Below are 20,100 nucleotides of genomic sequence, written 5' to 3' on the forward strand. Positions count from 1 at the left end.
GATTGCAGTAAGAAATTCATGCCAAACTTTTGGAAAAAGGGACGTTTTTGTCTTCAAACCATTCATTCAATTTTTGGCGAAAATGAGTTCATTTGTTATCTTACTGAAAAGTAAGGTCTCACACCTCGTTATTTTCAGTGAGATCAATTAAAACGCCTGTTACATGCTCCTTGTAAGTAACTGAAGCCATTTGCGTTTAACCTAAACAACTGCGAAACTGCGCATGATGGGCCACATACGACATCAAACTTTCAATATCGAGATTTAGCTTGGAACTTACGGTATGGTATGGTGGGTCCCTTATGGCTAAAGTCGTACCAATAACGGTTTTATCTATCCAAAACGTCAAAAGAATACTTATTTGCTTTGAAAAATACTACATTTTGCCATTATTAAACTAAATTCATCGTAAAAAAGCCTGTTGTCCTAATGGGTATCAATAAACTATGGCTTTGCTTCAAATTTTCAATCATTTTAATTATTTTCTGTGGTCCATATTGTATAAAATGGGTCTAAATACTATTGGTTTAACCATATTTCTTGTAATCTGCCCAAAAGATAGCTGATTGGTGGTTATTTCATGTAAAACCGATTTTTTTTACCTTTAGGACACTATTTTGCTCACATTTAATGGAGGTATAACTTCACCATTTGATATTTTTCAAAAGAAATAATGTATGGATTTTTCTTATCTGTGAAAATTTGAACCAATGGAATGATTAGAGTAGCAGTAGACCTTACAGAATTTGATTATTTGTCGGATTACTTCCATAAAGCGGCCCATAGACGATCAACTTTATTTGTCAACTCTTGCATGCAAGTCGATTGACACCAATATATTTATCGTGTGTGGGCTATTTGAAGCTTCTGTCAAAAAAGTTGAAGATTTTCAGAAAGCTGAAAATATATTGATGAGGCTGAATATTGGCATCGTCTGTGGGCCACAGCGACGAAAACGATGCGCCAGTGGCCCTGATTGATGAAACATTAAGGATTAGTCCAATGTTGCCTAAATACGACGAATAAAAATAAAATGACAGTGTGATGCAATTTTTGCATTAAAAACATTGACAAATAGAGTTGATCGTCTATGGGCCGCTTAAGTCACTAAGCTCTAACCCATTTTCAAAAATCAGTGTGTTACCAAAATGGGTATGTCTAAAGCTTAAAATAAAATAGATTAGCACTACTATTGAGCTTCAAACACAAAAATTGCATTTGTTCGAAAACGATGCGAAATATTATGTTTTTCTTGCACTTCGGCTAAACGAATGTCTAGCTAAACAACCGATGAAATATGACATTTGCTCACATTTTGCCTTACAGAGATCACAAATACCCCCTTATCTGAATCATATTTTACGTGTGTACTAGTCACATATGTACCATCACAATAATAGGTTGATACCATGAATTTATACATCACTACGAAAGTGATTGCTGTTTTACTCCTGAACCTCTCGGTTCGGCTAAACGAATGTCTACCACTGTAGCAGCCTGCCTGCCAAACTACCAAACGGCTCCCCCCCAGCATGTTGGGTAATTTCCGGCAAAATTTCTATAACGAAACGAAACCAATTGCATCCGAATGCCCAAACGCTTCAACCACTGGTGAAAAATTATTTTCTATTCCCCCACTCAACCCCACTCCAACCCACCCCACCCGGGGACCCGGTGCCAATCTTCCCGGCTCTCTGCTCTCCACTTAAACATCCCTCGACGCCCCACTCTCACCCACAGCAAACGGTGCCCAGGGAGAGTGATAATTGAAATTGCTAAAGTGTGGGCAACTATTATGCTGGGACGAGAGAGCGAGTGAGAGAGAGAGAAAGAGAGAGGCGGAAGGGAAGGGGGCCGTGTACCGGTTGTCACTGCATAATTGTTTCACTACCGTATGGCACTGGCCAGTGTCTGGATGTCGTATACCGCCCTACGGTTTCGTGCGGTGTCAGGGTATGTGTGCGTGTGTGTGTTTTTGAGCGAGCGACAAGCTTTAAACGAAAGCGATGAGCATGTGGTAGTGGAAGGGATGGGACAGGAGGGTGGTGGTAGGAGGTGGATGAGGCTCCATAAAATAGTTTTAATTAAGACTTGCAAAACGTCTCCCAACCAAGCCAGCCACGTAGCCCCTCCCCCGACCTCTCCATCCCTCCGCCCGAGGCGAAGTTAGTGCGTCTTGGGATTTATTCTACCAAACCAGAGGAAGGGATGAATGGTGGATGGCGGGTCGATGTGATTTTGAATGAGGGAGAGAAGTAGGGGGGTTTACGAGTGAGTGTGCGGGTGTAATAATCCAGCTAACCCAGCCCCGAACACAGACAATCACTATCCAGAGGGCGTGCTAGCGGGGGTTGTTACTGGTTCCCTTAGGCGAGGGCACTTCCTAACCTCGCTTTGTACTTCTCTGACACGCCACGCCGCACCCAGTGTAGTAGGTAGTGTGGCGATATTATGCGGCGACAAATCTCCGCAACGGGGAAACCCGTTACCACGGGTGTTGGCGTTGGATAACAGGTCGGGCGGGTTTCTTAATCGACCGGCAAGTTAAAATGAAAACATTTACACCAATCAGGCAACCGGAAGTGACGCGTGAGGGAGGTTTAACCACACCAAACAGCCGGAATGTACAATAACACAGCACAAGATATCACAGCATCAGCATAGTTCCGGACAACAAAAAAAAAAATTAGATACTTGCCGACCACTAAACAATACGTGTCATAAACGGGGCCAGGATTTGGAACACCATATCCTTTGCTGTTTGATTTCTGGTTCGGGTTCAGGTCCTTCAACTAGACTTAGCCTACGACCTGCAGTAACAGGAGCAAAGAGAGAAATGCTGCTGCTGGTTTTGCAAATTAACTGATGCCGATGCGCCTGTCACTGCCATCTTGGGATCTAATTAGTTTGATCACATTCATTCCTGTGTCCAGCAGCCGCATTGCTGGGCGGGAAAGCGAGAAAGTCGGGCCCAAACGGCCACAGTAAATGCCATTGCCACCACCACACACCGTTATCGCAGACAATCGAGATAATTAATGGCGCACCAGGCGTAAACCGCGTTCGTGGCGTACTCAAGATGGAGTAACAAAGGAAAAATAACAGCAACGAAAAGCGTAAACAAGGAAGGAAAAGATAATGAAAGAACAAAAAAAGAGAAAGAAGGTAAGAGGAGAAAGAGAGTGAGAGAGAGAGAGAAAGAGAGGAAGAGATTGAGAAGCGATAATGTGATGGCAGCATGCTGGTTAGCTGGCTGGGCTGACTACTAAGAGCATGGTTCTGTCACTTTGCCATTCCCATTCCCACGAACCCGAAAAACACTCACAAGCACGCACATCGCGCATCATGCATCATCACCAGCGTTGCGTTGAAGCAAAAAAACGAAGAAACCGTGAAGCACCAGGCGCCTCCTTTTGCTGTGGCAGAAACCGAGACCAAGTCCGATTTTTTGTTTAAACTGCATACTCTACGCCATTTACGTAACTCTTCACCCAGCAACGGCCGGATATAGGCCGAAGAGCGCTGTTGCTGCTTTTGAACCATGTTACATTCCAACAACAACAACAAGTCCAATCCCTAGGCAAGGTCGAACCGTTCTTCGGGACCTCCTGCCCGTTCCTCTCACCGAGCTGAGCTGAGCAACCGCGCACGGCGTTTGCTACCATTCTATGGAAATTAATCACTCTCTGTCACCGGGTGCGGTGCGCAGAGGGTGAGAGTGACAGCCTTTGAAGGGGGAGGGAGGAGTGCACGCTCGGTTTCGAACAAAGCCCCTGACTGGGTGACTTCCTTTAACACAAACTGCTTTGCTGTGCTTGGGAAGCAGTGGCAGCGGTCCACTGACCGACGTCAAAAGCGCCTCAAAAAGGAGGAGAAAGCTCTTTTTACCGCCATCTGTTTGTAAATAACTGGCAGGCAGACAGGCAGTGGCAGTGAACAGAAGCCAGCAGGACCCGGAGTGCTCATTCACATTCTCCGCATCCCTCAGCATTCTGCGCATCACCCCGCTCCGCTTTCAATCTTCTCGCCTTTCCTGACGACCAGAGGCGAATCCTGTCGCGCTGGGAATGCTGCTGCTTGTGAACATGTGACGGATGGTGGTAGTATGTTTGGTTGAGGTATCTGTCAGGTTCACCACTAGAGGATGCAGCCACTAGTCGAGGAGCAGGCGATCGGCAAAAAAGGCAAGTGGCGAGGAAAAAAAGAGAATAGAGGAGAGGGCCGGAGGGGAGGGTAAGGATTGGGATTGCAATTTAATTAAAATTTCGTCCAATCTAAGGGTGCAAATTCGAACGGCCGCTGAAACGGGGCGGTACATGGTTCCATTATTTGTACTGGCAGCACCCTCATCTATCCTTCCGCATAATGCCAAACGCGGCTCCAGGCCGTGCATGCTTCCTCCTCGACCTCGACCTTCGTTGGTAACTTACTAACCAATGATCACAATGTTAGTGAAGGAAAAATAGAAAATAACCACATCCCAACCCCTCCCCGTGCGATGTTCGATCAAATTTCCTTTTGCGACACACCATGCCTACGAGGTACGTGATCGCAGCCAAAGAGGGAGCCTATTCCAAGTGTCTGTCTGTCAATAACGACTGGTTACCAACTATTGAAAAACTCGGCATGAGCTGTATGTACTATGAATGAAATATCAATGGCAACTGCGAAGAATATCAAAAAAGGCTACCATAAAACGACTGGCGACTGGAGTGAAGACCACTATGATAAGATTTTTTTTGTGTAAATGAAGCCTAGCTGTTGGATATGAATTGGATACTTCTCCACCGGTGATAATATTTATCAGGGACACTTGCCAAGCCGAGCCATGGCTCTATCAAGGCGGAGTGATCATTGGAAAGCGGGAAGGAAAGCAGAGGATTCCGCGAACAACCAAGCGGAGCTGAGTGGCAACAAGCGCGAGTCAATAGTCGAGTTTTTTTTCTCCCTTCTCTTTTACTATTTTCTCTAATTTGCATTTTGCATTTTGAGGAATTTCCGACCGACGGCTCGGACACAAATGAAAACAAAAATACACGTTACTACACGTAGAGTAAAGTGGTGCAAGAGTGCGCACTAAACTTTTAACTCGCTGTATTTCTCTAAGGAAAGAAGTCTTCGTCCTGTTAGCTACGCCAAATGAAAGTATGGGTTTGTAGCTTAAAATTGTGGAATAAAATTTTTTGATCGTACTCATACAACTTGTTAAAAATGCATATTAGGCAAAAATAAAAAATGCGCACTCTTGCGCCACCATTGGGGCGAGAGTGTGCATTGAGTGGGGCAAGAGTGCGCATACGCAATCAAACCTCATCGATGTTCAAAACTGGTCGGAGTGTGAAGTCTAGAGTAAATATAGGCCATTATTGAAGAAAGCATTCATTTATTTCATAAAAAATGCTTTTTTGTAATGAAAGAAATTTCATGACACATGAAAAAATTTTTTTCATCTCTTCAATTCAATTTAAATAAATTATCTTTTTGGCGGATGTTTTCGCGTTCATAGGCACAATTCAACACACTCTGAAAGCATTCTCGGCATTTTTGCGACAAAAGAACAACCACATCACTCTTGCGCACTGCGCACTCCTGCCCCACTAATGCTGCGCACTCTTGCCCCATAGTGCCGTTTTGAGAAAAAATGTAAAATACTAAAATATCAGTCCGTGTTTCGGAATGAAGTTTTCAGCATTTGATTCTACATTAATTAAGGAGTCTTTGTGACTTATGTAGCGTAGCATGAGAAAATGTAAACGAAATGAGAGAGTGTTTTCAAAAAAACATTAAATAATAATAAAAAACATTAAATGCAATTCGCGAAAACTACAATTTACTGCAATTCTTCGTTGTTATTTATCCGATCCAAAAGAAAAAACACGTATGAACAAGCCACTACATGACCTTTCAAACAAGTAGAGTGTTGTAGGTTTCAGTGCTACCGTTTTCTAGAAATGACTGGTGCGCACTCTTACCCCATGCGCACTCTTGCCCCACTTTACTCTATGCTCGCCCATTTGAAGAAACGGGTAGCATTTGTTTGATCAGTTACGGAAAAGACAGATTTGACACACTTGCCAGACGTGCGAGTACACAAAAGGTACTTAACCTGAAAAGGGAGACTCGGTAGAGTTTCGATTCGGTTTTTTTGCGTTTCGTCCAAGTCACCATTGACAGCTAATGATGTTAGATTTTGGTGGTGTTAGTGAGTTGTAATGGTTGAATTGGTAATAGTTGTGTATTCGGACTAAAAACGAAAACCAATTCATTTAAAAATTTAAAACATGACTGCTGAGTTTTTTCAACAGTTGTAAACCAGTCCCTTGTTAACAGGCAGACTGTTGGAATAGGGCCCATAGTAACCGTGGTAACGCTACTACAGACTCAGACAACGGAATGATTGGTTCATTGGTTCACATTGGGGGATTGGATTGGTGGACAGGCATTGGTTCATTGGTTCATGGGTTCGCTCATCGCTCATTCGGCAGCAAGTAGTGACTGAACTGGGACTGCTGTTGCTCGCACTTGAAAGAAGATGATGATGATGATGATGATTACGCAAACGGTTCCAGGCGCCCACATACCTACCTTTTCTACACATCACAAATTGGTCCGTGGCACTCCTTAATGTCGCTTACTTTCGCACGGACGTAGCAGCAGGGCGTCGGTGCGTGAGCAACCGTGCATACGGTAGCAGCGGATGATGAGTTTCCACCACCCCCACCACCACCATCACCGATACTACTATTGTCCACTTCGATCTGCACGAACCGCTCCAACTCGTGGTACGATGGAGCTACTACCGCTGATTCGTGCAACACGATTCTGTTGCTGCTGGTGCTGCTACTAATACTATCGTGTCGCATAACAAGCACTTGGTTGAGGCTGCCGCTGCTGTAGTCGAGCAGCAGGACCTCTTCGACGGTCTCCTCTTCTTCGGTGGCTTCGGCAATGTGTAAGCTTGCTAGCTGCTGCTGGTGTTGCTGCTGCTGATGCTGATACTGATGGCAGTCAGGTGGCAGTGGCCTACCACGATACTGATTACACGTCTGCAACGCTGTTTGCTGTTTGCTGTCGCCGCTCAGTGAGCGCTCAGTTTGCAGGATCGGTGTGCCGCCCTCGCCCGACATCCTTCGGGCGGCCGCTGCACAGCTCTGCACCACTCTGCCAGCTCGTTGCTGGCCGGCATGGCATGGCCCACACCGCTCGATGCACCCATGATCGAGCCGGTGGTGAGGTTGATGGTGTTGTTGACGGTGATGGTGATGGTGATCACAGGCCGTGCCTGTGATGGCTGGTGTGGTCGTCGTGATGAACTGCTCGTGATCGCTCGCTGACACCGGTGACAGCTCGCGGGGCGGCAGATAGTACACCAGACAGGTAACGCCAACCAGAAACAGGAAGAAGATGAATACGATGTCGAACATGAGCAGCGAGTTGAACGTCATCAGCTGCATAGCTTTTGGCATACACCCTACACTCTCACACACCAGGGGCACCCCTACACACACCAGTTCCGGTTATTTCCGGTACAACAACCAGCACCCGGGAGGAGCAGGAGAAGGAAAGTCACTGGCAGGCCAAAGGATCAAAATGCGCGGACATCGCGAGGATGTTGATAATTGAATTCGCTAGACGGTGTTCCCTGTTTCGTTTTTCACTTCTTCTTCTTCTTCTTCTTCTGCTTCTTCTTCTTCTTCTTCTTCTTCTCTCTCTCTCTCTCTCTCTCTCTCTCTCTCTCTCTCTCTCTCTCTCTCTCGCTCACGCTCGAGCTAGGATGGTCACACTAGGCAGTTCGATTTCTCCGAGAGCACTGTTCAGCACACAGAAAAGATTTCGACGCGATACTGTCTGCGGAAGGGGTGTGGGTGTTGTTGGTTTAGGAGTGTATAATGAAAAGATAATAGCAGCAGCAGACAAGGCGGCAGCAATGCAACAGTTGCTGCTATGAACTCAATCAAGTCGGCACTGGGGTTCCCTTCTCGTCACATTCCACGGAATCCAGGGTGTACGAGGGAGGTCCAGGGGGAGGATTTGATTTTAATCGCTAGCTCTGGCTAGCTAGCTCGTAACTCCTTTCCACTCAACCACCCGGGAGCACACGCTCAGGATAGTCGAAATAGCCTGCCCCCTGGGTGATGCGTTTGCTCGCTCACCCTCCCCCCCCCCCACCCTTACGAGACTCCGGCCTAAGCTAAGCCGAGATTATATTATTATTATATAATCGATTGAGTTAACACAAACAACGGACAGCCGGTCGTAAAGCGTGGCCCAATATTTAGCGTTCATCCTTCTCTGGGTTCGAAGATGATCCTTGCAGCCGTGCCCCCATGGTTGGTGATCACCTGGCGCTCGATGTAGGTTGACAAGTGACCTCAGGCAGGCAGAATTAACGAAGAAGGGTGGGAGAAAAGTCGTTGAGGGGGAGGGGTGGAGGATTGTAAATAAACTGAGAATGCCGACAACGATGACGACGACGGCGAGGAGGAGCAACAGTGCCCGCCATTCTGCGTTCTCTGCCATTCACCTCGTTAGTTACATAAATCCCTCCCTCCCCCCGCCCCCTCCCCCGCCACAAAACGAGTAACAGCTTTCTTTCAAGGAAAGATGGAAGTACAAATATTGAACCAACATTAACAACTCCTTTTCGCTCGCTCGAACACTCCCTTCTCTCTTAGCAACTCGCTCACTCGCTTAACCCACCCTTTTTGCTTGTGTCTGAGCAAAGAAAAGAAAAAAAAATAGAAATAGAGAGAGCAAGATAGAAAGCAAGAGAGAGAGAGAGAGAGAGAGAGAAAGAGAGAGAGAGAGAGAGCGAGAGACAGAGAGAGAGAGAGAGAGAGAGAGAGAGAAAGAGAAGGCGATAAGCTCGAAACGAAAACAATGAAGGCTACCTCGGGGTGATCCGAAAGCTACCAACTAACCTCGACTCGATTGCCCGTACGTTTGCGGCTCGACGCGGCTTGGTGTTCGATGGTGTGCCATCATTCTCCCAAAAGGATTTGCCACTCACCCGTCCTCACCACCCACACCGGATGAGGGTGAATCCCTATCAGAAGAGGTTTCGGTTGCGATGACGATCGATTAAGTCTCGTGGGATTCTCATAACGTTCTGGTTCTGGCTACGGTTACACCTCCGGCTCCGGAGTCCTGTGCTCTGTCTGTGCCTAGTTGGCCTAGCCTAGTGGCTAGCTGCTCCAGAGCTCCAGCTGGATGTGGTAGGTAAGATGCTGCCTTCCATCCCCCGTTTCCGTAATTGAAAAATGAGTGCCGCCGCCAGAGCGGATCGCCTCTTGCGAGGCAGTCGGACGCGAATAAGAAGTCCAATATTTGAGCAAGAAATAGCGTCCTTCCGGGCGGTCGCGTTACTTACGAACCTCACCGCAACCGCACAGGCGTTCCGTCCGTCACCTGGCGTGGCGTAGCGTGGTTCGGCCTGATACGCGGCACTTCCAAGGCGAGAGGCTTCGTTGGCTTCAGCCTCGACTCGTTCCGAAAAACCGCAGTAAAGTTTGCCGAGCACACCGAGCCAACGGGGTGTAGGCGGAATACGTGCCAATATAGAGGCAATTGGATCGTTTGCCCTCCCCCCCCCCCCCCCAGTAGCATTCCCCGGTGATTTACCTTTGGGATGCGAGAGAGAGAGGAAGAGCGTGCAAAAAAAAAATACACAAACTTTTCAATAAAAAGCTCATGCATGCCTTATGTTGGTGGACACTATGTGCTCGTTCTCGCGCGAGCTTTCACGCTGGCTGGCAGGGCTGCGAAACAACTTAAAGCAAATATTAGAGCTGAAATTGCCAAAATAACTCCCGAAATGTTGTCAAATACAATGCAAAATGCCAAAAAAAAAGGTTGCTTTTTGTATGTCGAAGGAAGGCGATCATTTGATCGATATCATATTTATCATTATATCAGTTAGCAATAAATGAGAGAGAATAACCTTAAAAAAACTTGTTCATTTTCCAAAATCGGTTGAAAGTTGAGTGATTCAGCTTTTAAGTAGGTAACACCTGATGGCTCACCATGTATTTTTTCAAACGGCGCACGGCCCCGCACGGTAATCATGTTTGTGCAACTCCCTTCGTTGGTTGGTGCAAGCTCGTTTTTTAGCACACCAAATAACATGAAACGGAGCTCATCTCTAAGCGCTCTGCATCGCGATTACGCAAGCAAACCGTCCAACCGGATCGGATTTGCATTAAGCTGAACCGCGACTCCCCCACTGGTCACGGGAAAACAAACATTTGATATTCACTTTTCTTTCTCTCTCTCTCTCTCTCTCTCTCTCTCTCTCTCTCTCTCTCTCTCTCTCTCTCTTTCTTTCTTTCCTTCTCTCTCTCTCTCTCTCTCTCTCTCTCTCTCTCTCTTTCTCTCTCTCTATTTATCTCCACGCACGGATGGTAAACCCCTTCTCCTTCTTCTATTTCTTCTTCTTCTTCTTCTTCACTTTTTCACTCATCACTTCTATTTTCGTTGTCGATTGTTTTCCATCGATATTAGGCCAGGTGCACCCCACCTCAAACCCCAGAACAGATACCACAGGATGTGGCTGTGGATGTGGAGCATGAGGGATAGATGAGAATTAGGGGACCATAAACCAACCCTCAATCCTCTCTCACTCTCTGTGTTCAGGTTCAGGCGACTTCACGTTCTCGGCCCCTCATCCCTTATCAATCCGCCATTGTTCTGTGCGAGGTAGCTACCAGTTTTATGCAACCATGGCCGTGTGCATGTGTGTGAAACGAAAATCCGAATGCAACCGCCGTCTGTGGTGTGCCGCGTGCGAACGTGCTAAGAGGCCAGGAATCGGCCAGGAGGAAATGCTCGTCAATAGCCTTATCTTATCGTCGTAGTCGTAGTTGCAAGAAGAAACCGTACGCTCTCTCTCTCTCTCTCTCTCTCTCTCTCTCTCTCTCTCTTTTGCCTCCTTTTACCTCTCCCTCCCTAGCAAAATGGGAGCCAAGAGCGGGGGAAGCAATTTTCTGCGAATGGGCCATTACGATGATCTCGTTTTCGCCGTGAGGCCGTGGGCGCCAACCCGAGCGGAGAGAAAGAAGAACAAAACACACACACACAGACAGGAAAATGGAAAACCAGCAGTTCTGTAGAGATGGCACGCGAAAAAGCGAAAACTCCCGCAGTGCCGACCATGCCACCCCCACCGCCCTGTGTGCTTCGCTTGAGGATACCTTTGCTTGAGACCAGAAGAGCGGCCAGAAAACAAGGGGAGCCCCCCCCCAACGAGGAAGGATTCCCCTCATTTCCCGTATTGCTGCTGCTTGCATAAAAAGCAGACACGGTGAGGCAGGCGGGTGGGCGGAAAATTGAAAATCATTTGTTCGCGTTGCGGCGTTGGCAGGGTATGGTGCGTTCCGGCCACCGGGGGGGAGCACTTCAGAACAAAGCCCTTTAGACACCACCACATTCCCCCTTCCTTTTGGCGAAACCTCCCTTTTTCGCTACCTTTACCTTCTCCTTTGTTCTACTCCACCGACCGTCACCAATCTCTGCGCTTCGTTTCAACGATACAGCTGCTCCCGATCCCTTTTTCCTCAGCCTCATTTTGCTAACTTTTTTTTCCTCCCTCTATTAAGCCATACGCAGCCACCCTCCTCCCGCGCGGTCCTCTTGAACTTTAAACTCCCTTTACCTTCACAAGGCAGGGAGCACCAAGATTAGCAATCTCTAGGCGAGCAACGAGATTCATCTCGGCACCGTACTGCCGGTGCTGGTGCCGTGCCCATGATGATGGCAATGAGGCAACGGACCTCATCCCGCAACAGGTTGCTTACCGGGTTGCTTACCGATCCCCACCCCTACCACTCCCCGGAGCTTGGTGGCGGTCAATTATCTTAATTGTACGTGCGGCTGCGTGCCGGCTGCGGGTGGTGGCTGGTGATGGCTGGTAGCGCCGGGATTCGGATACGGTACCAGGCGCCTCCATCGCGTCTGCACTCAAGGTGATCTCGCCGATCGGATCGCATTGTACTGGCACTAATGTACGGTGTATGGGTGTGTATATAGATGCGGAACAACGGCTTTTTTTGCTAATGTATTCCGTTTTCCCAACGGATCCCTCTTTTTTTTTGTTCGCCATGTACGCCCCATGCTGCGGCCATGGTATACGATGCGATGTGGAATCGCGAACGAAGTGAGTGAATTATGTTTGCTGCGGGGGATTGCGGGGCCAGTGGTGAAGGGGGGGGGGGGGTAGGAGGGGGTAGGAGAGGGGTGTTACATTTCCCTTGTCACCATCAGAGGTAGAGTTTTGGGATGTTACTTCGCGTACTCGTGATAACAATTCTCTCTCTTTCTCATACTTTCTCTCTCTCTCTCTCTCTCTCTCTCTCTATAAGCCTCCAACAGAGGCTGGTTGGAAGTGAATTTACATGTCACTCTGCTGTATCTTTTGCCCCCCCCCCCCCCCCAACTCCCCAACCGATTCGTTGACATCGTTGCTTGTAACCAAGAATCGATCAACTCCAGACCCGGTGATTGCCAGTGACGAACGCTGGCTGGTTGTGATTTGGTTGAAGATGAAAATGTCTAGTAAATGCGGTAAGTGACGTTCTCATTTTGAATGATATGCTAACCGGTGGATTTATGCTAGCGTGGCGTGGCCGAACGAACGAACGAAAGCACCAGCGACACATCACCATCATCATCATCATCAGCATCATCACCATCACTATCATCGTCCATGCGCCTCCGGGAGTACGTTTCGTCTGCATCGCTCTCTGGGAACTTTCGGCATCTTCCGGCAGAACTGGAAAGTTTGTGTCCGTAACAGCCATTGGGCATTTGCTGAATCCACTGGTTGTCTGGCGTAATAACCACCCCCCTACGACATGTCTTACACGCGGAGAGCCTTCGAGAGCACTGCTACACACGGGCTAACAAAATGTGGAAATACCCACATCGCTACAGCCCCGTTTTTTGCCCAGTGAGCGTGAATCAGCCACCTTCGCCACTCGACAGCTAGGGAGACGAAGAACAAGAAGCAACAAACTTCCGCTGTGTGTGTGCGCGACTCGAAGGATGAACTTTAGTCAGCCGAACACCCCCCCGCCCCCCACCATCTCCTTTCATCCACCGGTGTATGCTGTGTGCATCCAGTGCCTGATAATGCTGATGGAGCTGGAAACCCCCATGCGTTCCGGTGAGAAGCACGAGATGCAACGCGGTACGCGAAGCCCGCGAGCAGTAAGTCCGCCCCACCCACCTCTTCCGCCTCGGGAGCGTCGGGAAATGTCCAATTATTGCTAATAGGATTATGGGAGTAAACGAATACGATGGGTGGTCCCGAACGGATGGACCGACAGCGAGGTCGGGGTAAGAAGTGCCGTTGTATGCACAATGTCTTGGTGAATGCCTTGGACAAGTCGAAAAGTGAGATTTTTTTTTTCACCAAGCTAAAGTGCATTGTTGCAATCATCTCGCAGCTGATGCTGTTGATTGATTGCTGATGCTGAGCAAAACTGGGCCACGATGATACCGTTTTAGTCATTTGCTCAGTTTTTGCTAATCTATCATAGTTCTCGCGATAAATCTCTCGTGTGTCCGATCCGCTCTGAGACGTAGGGCCCTATTCCAAGAGTCTGTTAACAAGTGACTGGTTTACAACTGGTGACAAAACTCAGCAGTCTTGTTTTGAATTTATAAAAGAATTGTTTTTTTTTGTTTTTGAGTCGAAATACGCAACAATTACTGATACAACCATTACAACTTACTAACACCACCAAAAACCAACATCATTAGCTGTCAATGGTGACTTGGACGAAACGGAAAAAAATCCAAATCGAAACTCTACCGAGTCTCCCTTTTTCAGGTCAAGTACCTTTTGTGTAACAAACGTGCGAGTCTGTCAAATCAGTCTGCAATTGGATGTATGCTTGTTGCGTGATTTCCGCAACTGATCAAACAAATGCAGCTGGTTTTGATTCGCCTAGGCGCCCATGCGTGTAGGAACAGGTTTTATTTCTTTTTCAGAATTCCAGGAAATATTTGTGTCCATCCGGTCGTCGGCCGGAAATTGCACAAAATGCACAAGTCATTGGAAAAAAATGAAAAAGATTGAATATCTCGAAAAACTTCGCCGACTGAACTAGCGGGTTTTATCACTCAGCTCCGCTTGGTTGTTCGCGGAATCTTCTGCCTTCCTTTCTGCTTTCCAGCGGACAATCTGCTTAGGTAGAGCTGCGGTGCTTACAACTGTTATCACCGGTAGAGAGGTATACAATCCATATGCAACAGCTAGGCTTTATTTTCCAAATCGAAAAAGAAGGACAAATTTGATCAAGGTGCGAGGCGTTACGTTAACGTTGGAGTTTTAAAGTACTGCGAACAAAGCACGGAATTTCCTAGTTATAGTTATCATCCTGTCAGGACACTTCATAGTAGTAAAAAAAAACAGTCAGACAGACTCGTGCAACAGGACGCACAACGTCGAAGAGCGTTGTGTCGAACCACACCTCCATTTCGGCATGGTTGCTGTACCATCCAATACACATGCTGCTCCCTAAGTGCCCCTGGGGTAAGGTAGGAATTTTCTACTTTCGTTTTTTCCCATAGTTTGTTCGAGTTTGTTCACCACAGACACAGAACAATCCCCTGTCGCTTCCCTGCCGGGCTTTGCATAAGTGTACCGACCTCCTTCCCATCCACCCATTTCCTCCTCATTCAGTCGAGCAGCTGCAGAATAAGCCTGGGAGGCGCAAGGGTCGGTAGGTAGGCTGACGATGCAGATGACAGGCGTCCGGCAAGACACGTGCATTCCACCCCCTCTAGCGGATCGGATCGGAGCCCCATCGGATTTTTCACAACTTCCTGTTCCTTCACCTGCCTTCCCATGCCGCCGGAAGTAAAGTTCGCGGGATTGGCTCGTTAAAAGCATGGTCGACCATAATGCCATGGAGCGCGCGACTCGCGTCTCTTGCTCGTTTTCCACTCAACCTATTATCGAAGGCTTGAAGGATGGGCTCGATTGTGTCTGTGTGGAAGAGAGAGGAGAGAGAGAGAGAGAGAGAGAGAGAGAGAGAGAGAGAGAGAAAGAGAGTGGGATAGAATAGGACTTTGTTACACTTGAACGTGCCTGCGGCCACTGGCAATGCTGCTACTGGTACGAACAAACGAAGGAAGGAAAAGTAAAAGTTCTAGACATTGTCTTCTTTGTCTGTCCCTTTTCACCCCGCACCCAGCCCCGGTGGTTTATCCTCTTCGTGACGATGAATGGAATCCACCGTCTAGTTCCTGGAGAGCCGCTGACGGGCCTGTCGCGGGACCCTCGGTGTCTCGGTTTCTCCGGTGGTGCTGCTACCGGAAAGAACCGGCTCCTCAAGAGGCCGTCCGTTCGATTTAAAGTTTCTTTTTAGTACCTTTGTGTTCTGCCCACTTGGAATTTTCTTTACATTCCGTGCTGTTCGTGCCAGCCGTGATTGGGGTTGGGGGGATTGGGGGCGGTCTGGGCCTTCCTCTTCACTGTGTCGGGAATGGAGGACCCCGCGGGGAGACCATGCGACGGGATCGGTTTGATTCGAATTTTGCAAACCGTTTCACCCCCCCCCCCCCCGCCCTCGCTCCGCTCAAGAGTGTAAGGTATGTGTGCATGAGGTGTATATGTTGGCAGCGTGCAGACTTTATGCTTCTTCTTTAACTTCTTGCGCAGCCACACCACTAGCAGTCCACGCCGGTTGGTTCTTGTTGTTGTTATTGGAACAAATGTTCACCAGCAACCAGAGCAAAGGACACACACGCGTCTAACGTTCACGGTAAGAACTGTTAAAAAGTGCATGAAATGCGATGTGATTTTAGCGAAAGTTTGTTACTTAGTGTGTTAGCGTAAGAGAAGAGCTCGCATGTCGCAAATTCTCTCCGCACAGCCCTGTAAAGGGGTCCATCGACGCTACAACATGCTTGACGAACATATTCGTCAACCTCTCTTCTGACTAAAAAGAATAACAGGTAGCGTCATGAGATCTCATGAGATTTCTGATATTCACTACAGTGAGAAGAGAGGTTGACGAACAGGTTCGTCAAGCATGTTGTAGCATCGATGAACCCCTTAAACGATTTCGACAGCCTAGGACATACCTTCGAAGGCTACCGGAAGCTCCTAGCGCCATTTAAAAATCCCCTACACACACCAACCGAACCCTCGCACATTAGCATAGAAATGGTTAATGGTGATGAGCGGTTCCTGTTTCCTCGGACGCATCGCCCACAACACACCCCATCGACTTCTTTTTTCGTCCCCTCATCTCAGCTCGAGCGCGTCCTTCTCGAGCTTCTTTCGGGGATCCTCGAACATTAGCAGGGATGGAGGGTGTCAGGGCGGTGGTGGGGACGAGGGGCGAGGGACAAAGGGTGCGGTTTAGGATGTGCCAAAGCATTTGTTGACTTTAATCAAATGACCCATTCTTCTTGACCACCACCACCACTACCGTCGCCCTTCATCTTGCTTCCGCCCGGAACAGGGTCACACAGGGTGAGGGGAGGGGGGGGAGGGTGCTTCAGGCCGGAAGAAGAAGGGCGCTGGGCAAAACAGAATGCTGAGTTATGCGTTTAGCGTGGACACAGGGCAACGTTAGTCGTTTAAATACAGGGTGGAGCTTGAGGAAGGAGCTTGGGTGTGTGTCTGTGTGTCTGAGAAGCTTTTGAGGATTAAAGGGGGTGAAGGGGGGGGGGGGGGGGGGGGGAGGGGTGTGTATGTGTGTGAAAACCCATGCCCGCCATGCCCTGGTTTTCGATGACTCCATGATCATTATCCCTACCTTACCTTGGCGATTTGTCAGGCGCAGCAGACGCCACGCGACATTTTTGGGGTCACAAACGGCGAGCGACTGGGCAGGGCTAGGTACTAGGCTAGGTAACTAGGTAGCCCATGGACCGCGAGGTTTCCGGACAGCAAGCCAACCAGAAAGGACAGAATGTGGTTTCCATCGTAAACAAAACCGAACGGGTTTCAACAGTCACCCGGCCCCGTCTACGAAGGAGTACCTCGAGATGAGATTAAAAAATGCAAAAAAAAGAGTAGCCAACAGGATGCCGGGTGTGTGTATATGGAGTAGAAAGAAACGATAGTCTTCTAGATTATACGTTGAAGTTTAAGAAACAAAAATCTGCGCGTACAAAACTGCGGAATTTCTGAGTTATCATCCTGCCAGGACACGGTCACGGTTGTCGCTAGTGAGCTGAGGCACGTTTTTGTTTTGTTGGGTATTGATTTTTTTTCATTTTCGTCACCGTTTTCCATTTTATTCCTATCAGTCCCAAACAAGACTGCTGACTGCTGAGTGCAACATATTTTTTCAACAAAATTTGTTGAACCAGTTGTGTTTGCCAGATAGACAGTCTCTTGAAGTAGGGCCCCGAAGTACATTTCCGTTTAATCATCGCTCCAATCATTGCGCTCGTGACGGGTGGCTCGCGGTTGCAGCCCGCGGACTGTCACTTCCAGTAGCAACCACCCTCAGCCGGTCGAGGTCGACGCCTCAGATTGGGTACGAATTGGGTAGGTTGATCGTTTTCCGTATCGATTTCCGCACCGTGCGCTATCGAGGCGGAGGAGGCGAAGTAGAGTCGCCCGGAAAGAAGCAACGCAACAAACCGTACGTTATGCTGGAACGTTGCAACAGCCAGCAACGGCGGAAGACGGAAAATTGATCTCCCCCTTAGTCACCTTAGGGCAAGGGGCGAGCGAGCTGCTGCGAGGTGGATGCCAGGGACCGCCGGCATGGGTTTCTGGGTTTGGGCTGGCTACAAATGGATTGGGCGCTGCTGTAGGAAATTTAATTACATTTTCACACCGAACAAGATGGTGTTATTCTCTGCCCCTTACCCTCAACAACCCCCTTCAACCCCTGCTGGAACTCAGCTGCACACGAGAGCACATCACTCGCTACTACTAGATTGCGACTTTGGGAATCCCGGCATAAATATCTGGCAAACTGGCGACTGGTGAGGCGAGCTCGCGCGCTCGTCAGCTTTACATAACCGATTCGAAGGCGCTATGCAGTAGTCTGTTTGTACTACGCGCGCGGGATCCATCATCATCATCATCATCGCGGATGCGTTTTATACGGGGCCGCCCGCAGGATTCCAAACATTCCCCATGTATACAGTAGCTGCCCCTTACCGCTGGGGTTGGGGCGGTGAGGGAGGCATTGCTCGGTCGCACTATGGCGCGCGGGTATGTGCTACGTACACGTGTTGGGCGCCAATAACAGGGGCGGGATTGTTATAAGCGAGACAGACTGAGACTAGTGGCGTGTCAGCTAGATATGTGGGTGTGTATATACATATAAATAAACGCTATAGATTTCTAGCGTTGGCTAGCGAGGGGAGTGTTAAAGATCTAGTGTGCAAAAGTAACAGTAGCAGGAAATTCCTCTGTCAGCCGGGCGTTCCGTACTGACTGACTCTCCGAATAACACCTGGGTTTTGCTGTAGGATGCTGCCCAACCAGCAGGACAGTTTGTGGCCGACGTGACCGCGAAACCAAAAGTATACGGTACGTATAAGAGTAACGAACGCGGTAAGTTCAACCCATTCCGCAAATTCTTTTTCGTCCTCTCGGCTAGGCCTCAGACCGTAACACACACACCGTTCCTCTTCTGCGTGCTTGTCCGTTGCAAACGCGCTCCGCAGCAGCTGCTACAGAATCCGAAAATATACCCTTCCATTCCAAGTCCAGGACAACACAAGTGTCTCTCTGGGTTTGTTTTTTTTTGTTTCCTTGTTTTTGTTTTTTGTCTATCTTTCCCCGCCGACCCTAGCGCATAGGAAGCGTCATTCATTCTCCCAACGGGGTCGCTTCAGCAAACTAACTCTCACAAACTTTCTCCTTTGGACGGATCAAGGTTCGCCGGAAAACCGGAACCATCCCCATCACCGAACCGACCGGAAGTCCAGGGTAAAGGTCAACTTTGAAAAACAACAACAGTGAACGATGAAGAAGAAGAAGAAGAAAAAGAAGAAGAAAAAGATGAAGAAGAAGCACAGAAAGAACCCAGAGAGAGGGAAAATAAAGTTGCAAAAAGATATACTCAACCTTTTAATGGCGAAGTAGCCAACGTATACCAACAACGTATTCCCTTTTCTCACATTCCTTTCTAGCTTCTCATCGAAAATTAGGTGGAGTGGGGCGAGTGGTCATTAGGCTATCCTGAGCTCACTGCCTCCCCCCGCCCCCCGCATTCTCACTCAGCCATCGTAGCATAATTAACAGTAGCAAATAACCGATTGGGGGCTACGAGCAACTGGGCCATAGGTTAAGGGCAGGATATCTTCATTTACAATTGGGAGTGACATTGCAGTCCAGGGCGTGAAAACGTGTGGGTGTATTGGCGGCAAAACGCGAGCGGCCAACGCATGGATTGGAGGAGCGAGGAGCCTTCTCAGGAGTCTGGCTGGACGATTGAGTTCGCCGTGATTACCAATTAGTCATGAGAGACACATTGGTTGGTAAAAGTAAACAACACACCAAAAACACTCACACCAGCAAATCGGGGACCGTTTTGCCATTGCTGGTGTGATAAAGCCAGCCCCCGCCCTTCCACCCTACCCGTTAGCATGGAGGATTGGTTTCGATCGAATGCGTTTTTCTTTGCCGGTTGCTTTGGTGCAGCTGGCGGCTGCTGAAGTTTGAAGGATGAACTCCTGGAACCGGCGAAATGACGAATCGTTTGATTGCAGTTATGCGGGCAGGCCCGGATTTATATTTATATGCGGATACTTTTCCTTTGGTACGAGCTTTGTGGTCGTTAGTCGTACGTTTGCGGGAAATACCGAATTTACCGATTACACACATACACATCCGTACGCACACCGGTGCGGGCCTCCGGTTGGTATGCTGGACGCTTCTCACAATGAAATATGCAGCTGGATATGGTTACTAACGATCGATTCTTTTCGTCTGCTTTTCTGCTATTCAATGATTTCGCGATGAATGGTCCCTTTGTGTTTTTTTTTGGTTAAGAGCGCACACAGACACTTAAACAAAAAAAGATACACATTTCTTGACGCCTAAACTAAACACCTGTTTCGAACGGGGGTCCTACTCCCGTTCGATTGGGGGTCCAGCTGGTTCATCAGGGCACGCGA

General features: G+C 48.4%; 1 protein-coding gene across 4 annotated transcripts in view; it reads right to left on the reverse strand.

The window, feature by feature from the left end:
- LOC126579900 (uncharacterized) overlaps positions 1–20,100 on the reverse strand; it is a 109,113-nt gene that overhangs the window by 39,713 nt on the left and 49,300 nt on the right. The window contains exon 1 of one of the 4 annotated variants that reach the window (XM_050243614.1): positions 6,586–6,727. The exons of the other annotated variants lie outside the window; for them this stretch is intronic. The gene's annotated coding sequence lies outside the window, so the exon portion shown is untranslated. Of the gene's footprint in view, positions 1–6,585; positions 6,728–20,100 lie in introns of those variants that run through there. 4 annotated transcript variants of the gene reach the window in all.

Source organism: Anopheles aquasalis, chromosome Y, assembly GCF_943734665.1.
Source record: "Anopheles aquasalis chromosome Y, idAnoAquaMG_Q_19, whole genome shotgun sequence".
Taxonomy (NCBI): Eukaryota; Metazoa; Arthropoda; class Insecta; order Diptera; family Culicidae; genus Anopheles; species Anopheles aquasalis.